Source organism: Pinus tabuliformis, chromosome 9 (assembly GCF_031772625.1).
Source record: "Pinus tabuliformis cultivar Carrire ecotype Pingquan chromosome 9, CPIR1, whole genome shotgun sequence".
Lineage (NCBI taxonomy): Eukaryota > Viridiplantae > Streptophyta > Pinopsida > Pinales > Pinaceae > Pinus > Pinus tabuliformis.
In genome coordinates this window covers 960,437,366-960,443,306 of record NC_142307.1, presented here as the reverse complement: position 1 = coordinate 960,443,306, position 5,941 = coordinate 960,437,366, and positions in this window count along the sequence as shown.

Below are 5,941 nucleotides of genomic sequence, written 5' to 3'. Positions count from 1 at the left end.
CCTCTCCATGGCCGAATCAAACAAGCCAATCTAATTGGCCAAATTTTCCCTATGCTCCAACATATTGGCAAAATAATGCGTATCCAACACAATGGTCCCCTCCTACTTCACAGAGTCAAACCTAGCAAAAAAACTGGCAAAGACTGTTGAATCAGCCAGTAGGAACCATTCCACTCCCTCAACCTACATTGCCAGCACTAAAACAAAACCCCTAGTCCAATTTAAGACCGCAACTCCTAGCCCAACCCAACCCAACCCAAACCCAAATAACAGACCAGTTCAATCTATTCAAATAATTGAAACACAAGAACTAGAAACCAATCTAAGGGAGTGCAATGACCTTCAATTAAGGTTTGGGTGAATTATAGAAACAGAGGGAGATAAAACTGTTCAAGTTGAAAATTAGTTACCTATAGAACAACCATCACAAGAAGAAGATGTGATCAGACAATAGACTCATAATCAAACAACCACATCTTCTCCCCCATTCCCAGAACGATTAATTGTACCACGTCCTATAGAACATCCTGATTTTGATATTCTGGGAGAACTTAAGAATTTGTACATAAAAATCCCACTCCTCCAAGCCATCCAAGACATCCCAATATATGCAAAGACCATTAAAGAACTATGTATAAAAAAACCAAGGAGGAGAATAACAAATAACCCAACAGTCCAAGTAGTTGGCACCTTATCTGACCTGTTATCAAGAAGAGAAACACCTGTCAAGTATGAAGACCCAAGAAATCCAATAGTGACAGTACAAATCAATGGACAAACCTTTTCAAATGCCTTAGTTGATTTAGGGGCTGCAATTAATATTTTAACAACTGTCACTTGTCAAAAACTAGGCATTACATCAGTAGAACCAACTTCCACTTTATTAGAACTGGTTGATCAATCAGTGGTTAGGCCAGAAGGGACACTACATGATGTCATGGTATCCGTTGATTCCTGGGAATATCCTACCGACTTTTTGATAATAAACCCCAAAAACCGACTTGATGGACATCCATTAATTTTAGGCAAACCTTGGCTTGCAACTGCTGATGCTTACATTGGCTGTCGACAAGGCAGCATGACCATAACTAGAGGGAGTAACATCAAGAACCTAGCCCTATACCCTCCCGCCCAACCAAGTGTCATGATAATAAAAACTAACAAACATCCTGTATCATACCTCACCGAAAACATCAGATCCTCATTAACGATAGAAGATGCCCTCAATTTCAAAGATCAAATAGAGGATGATGTTATTAACAACTTTATTAACCAAGCTGAATCTGGATCCCACATACAATGTCACATGATAGAGGCAGCATTTGATAATGAATTAGAAGAAGATCCTTTCAAAGACACTCATGATCAAACAATACCTACTACCTCTGTGTCAAATAGCAAAACTGTAGAGATTGAGCCAGGAAAAACTTTAAACATTAATAACAACCTGACTCCCGAACAAGAAGAGAAGCTAATCCAACTAATGAGAAAATACAAGGAAGCATTTGCATGGGATTATCTAGACATGAAAGGAATCGATCCCCAGTTATGTAGACACCACTTTTACACAGAAAAGGATGCGAGACCTATTCGCCAACCCCAAAGGAGACTTAACCCTCATCTAAAAGACATTGTGAAAGTTGAAGTACAAAAACTTTTAGATGTAAAATTTATTTATCCTATCTCCGATAGAAAATGGGTCCTTCCACTTGTAATGGTGCCAAAGAAGAATGTAAAGTGGAGGATTTGTGTAGATTATAGAGAACTAAATAAAGCAACACAAAAAGACCACTTTCCCCTTCCATTCATTGACCAGGTATTAGATACATTAGCAAGAAAGAAATTCTTTTCTTTCTTGGATGGCTTCAATGGATACAATCAGATTCAGATTGACCTTGAAGACCAAGACAAAACTACTTTTACCTGTCCTTGGGGAACGTTTGCCTATAGAGTTTTACCCTTTGGCCTATGCAATTCCCCTACCAAATTTCAAGGGGATATCCTCACCATCTTTTCAGATTTAATAAATGAAGGGCTCAAAGTATATATGGATGATTTTACACCATACGAAGATGATTTCGACCCAGCATTAGACACATTGGAAAGGGTGCTACAACGATGCATTGCCACCAGGCTCTGCTTGAGCCATGAAAAATTCTATATGGTGATGACTGAAGGACTCATCCTGGGTCATTATATCTCAGCAGTTGGAATACAGGTAGATCCGGCCAAAATTCAAATAATCTTGTTAATACCTACTCCTACCACACAGATAGAGGTACACAGTTTTCTTGGATTTTCTAGTTATTATAGGAGATTTGTAGAACATTTTTCTCACATTGCTGCACCTCTATACGCACTGACAGGAAATGTTGACTTTGTTTGGACAGATAAATGTGACCGTGCTTTTGGGGATCTGAAAAAGCTTGTGTCAACAACCCCAGTACTCAGAGGTCCAAATTGGGACCTGCCATTCCAAATTTCATCAGATGCTTCAGACACAACTATTGGAGCAGTCCTTGGGTAGGAAGAAGACAAAAAACCATACACAATTTATTATATTAGTAAGAATTTGTCTCCTGCTGAGTTGAACTATACCGTTACTGAAAAAGAATTTTTAGTTGTGATTCATGCTGTAAATAAATTTAGGCATTATATTACTGGATATCCTATTGTTTTGTATACAAATCACTTTGCCATAAAATATTTAGCAAATAAACCAATCACAAATGGTAGAGTAACTAGATGATTGATTTTATTGCAAGAATTTGACATCACAATTAAAGACCGACTTGGAAAATAAAATCCTGTAGCTGACTTTCTCTCATGAATGCCAAAACCAGTGGACGCAGCAACAGTCGAAGATCAATTTCCGGATGAACATTTGTTCGTTGTTACTGTCAAAACACTCTGGTATGCTAATGTTGCGAATTATTTAGTAGTAGGCAAGTTACCAAAAAATCTGATCCCAATGAACGAAAGCAGATTGTCTAGCGTAGTATCCGATTTTCTTGGATTGGGGGCTACCTATTCCATACAGTGGCGGATATGTATATCAGAAGATGCGTCTGAGAAGATGAAATTTTTGACATTTTGAAAGCCTGTCACGATGAACCGTGTGGTGGAAATTTCACAGATCGAAAAACTGGTCACAAAGTCCTGCAAACAGTGTATTATTGGCCCACAATCTTCAAAGATGCAAAGAACTTTGTTCAAGCTTGTGACAATTGCCAAAGAGTAGGATGCCTTGGACAGTCTGACGAAATTCCCCTGAACCCACAACGAGTCATTGAACCATTCGAACGATGGGCACTCGATTTTATTGGTCCGATCAATCCATCATCAAACTAGAAAACATATTTTTGGTAGTAACAGAAGGTTGAAGCAGAGGCATTGCCAAGAGCTATAGAGGATTCCATGATTCAGTTCCTGTTCCACATATTTGTGTGATATGGCCTCCCAAGAGACATAATCACGGATAGAGGACCACAATTTACTAGTAATAAAATTGCTGCAACACTAAAAAACTATCATATTCAGCATAAAATTACTACTCCATTCCACCCATAGGCAAATGGCCAAGTAGAAAGCATGAATAAGGTAATAGAAGCAATACTGACAAAAACCATTGCGTCACATAGACGCGATTGGGCTACAAGATTTCCGGAAGCCTTGTGGGCATATAGAACAACATGGAGAAGCACTACTGGTTATTCACCATATCAGCTAGTATTTGGAAAGGAACCCATCTTTCCAATAGAATTCGAAATACAGACCTTGAGAACAGCACAAGAATTTGGTCTGGATTTAAACGAGGCCCAGATTAATACACTATAGCAGATCAACGAGCTGAATGAAATTAGGCTCTCTTCTCTTCAACATACTGCATTAATCCAACAACAGAGAGCCAAATGGCATGACACCCTCATAAAAAAGGAAGTCTTTCGCGAAGGAGATTGGGCGCTCCTATACGATTCCAAGTTTCAGGATTTTCCCGGGAAACTTCAGACTCACTCACTAGGACCATATGAAATCCAGAAGGTACATGACAATGGCACCATTACTTTAACCACCATTGATGGATCTGGACATACCTTTAAGGCAAATGGCCACCGAGTTCGATTGTACCACAAACCACTCACTCGGGAATCCTTCTACCAGCAACTCCAGGAAGACTCCGACATGAAAATTCTAGCTGAGGAAGTGAACTCTTCCTCACCTTTGGTTCATTAAGTAATTTGATTGCTTTTAAATTTTGTACATAATTCTTTTGTTTTGTTTTCTGTATAGATTTTTGCATTTATGCAATTTTTGCATTTTGCTGTTCCTTTCGGATGAAACAACATTTTCACCATTATGTTGTTCCTTTTTGAAGGAACAACACTTTTGCATTTTGCTGTTATTTTCCAAAGACACAACATTCTCATCATTTTGCTGTTCCTTTTTGAAGGAATAACGCTTTTTGCATTCTGCTGTTCCTTTTTGGAGGAACAGAAGTTCCACCGTTTTGCTGTTCCTTTCTGAAGGAACAACACTTTTGCATTCTGCTGTTCCTTTTCGAAGGAACAACATTTTCGCTATTTGCTGTTCCTTTCCGAAGGAACAACATTTTTTGCATCTTGCTATTCCTTTCTGAAGGAATAGCAGTCCACCGTTTTGCTGTTCCTTTCTGAAGGAACAACACTTTCACTTCTTGCTGTTCCTTTCTGAAGGAACAACACTTCCGCATTTTTACTGTTCCTTTCCGAAGGAACATCACTTTTGCATTTTGATGTTCCTTTCCGAAGGAACAACACTTTTACGTTTTGTTGTTCCTTCAGAAAGGAACAACACTTCTGCATTTTTGCTGTTCCTTTCCGAAGGAAAAACACTTTCATTTTCTGCTGTTCCTTTCCGAAGGAACAACACTTTTGTTTTCTGCTGTTCCTTTTCGAAGCAACAACACTTTTGTTTTCTGCTGTTCCTTTCCGAAGGAAAAACACTTAAGTTTTCTGCTGTTCCTTTCCGAAGGAACAACACTTTCATTTTCTGCTGTTCCTTTCCAAAGGAACAACACTTTCAATTTCTACTGTTCCTTTTCGAAAGAACAACACTTTCATTTTCTGCTGTTCCTTTCCGAAGGAACAACACTTTCATTTTTCTGCTGTTCCTTTCCGAAGGAACAACACTTTCATTTTTTTGCTGTTCCTTTCCGAAGGAACAACATTTTTGCATTTTTTGTTTGTGCTTTTTTTCTTTTCTGTTCCAATTAAGGGACAACTGCTGTTCCTTTCAATGAATAGCAATTTCGAGCATATTTTTTTCCTTTTGCTTGCATTTTTTATATAGTAGTTGTTCTATCTTCAGAACAACATTTTTAGAGTGCATTTTCTTCTTTGTGTGTTTTACCATTTAGATCATTTTTTGAGTCATGCTCATTTAAAGCACAGCTATACATATATGCAACAAATACAAAAAATAGAGGATATTGAAATCAACAAATTACATAAAAATCGTTATCTTTACAAGAAATTGCTTTGAATTGATAAGAGAAAAGAGGAAAGGACACAACTATTGATCACCTTGCTGTCATTATTCTACTAATACCAATATGATTGATTATTTTTATCATGATGATTCTTCCAAAATCCCCATAATTCTCTTTGATCATTATTAATGAATAAGAATAAAGGGCATATTTTTCTATTGAGATGTTAGGACTTCTTCTACCATCCCTACTCTTATGGAGTGTTGAACCACCCTCTGTATATAAATAGGAAAAGTGCTATATAAAAGAAAAAAGAAGAAAATGTTTATATGATTGCTAAGATGGTTTGTCAAATGAAGGATAGGGGGTCTCATCAAGAGCTAGCCTACCATGATCATAAGGAAGAAAGTGAAGTGTAATTCCCACTATAGCCACCACACCAGGGATATGATCCAAGAGGCACATCAGAAAAAT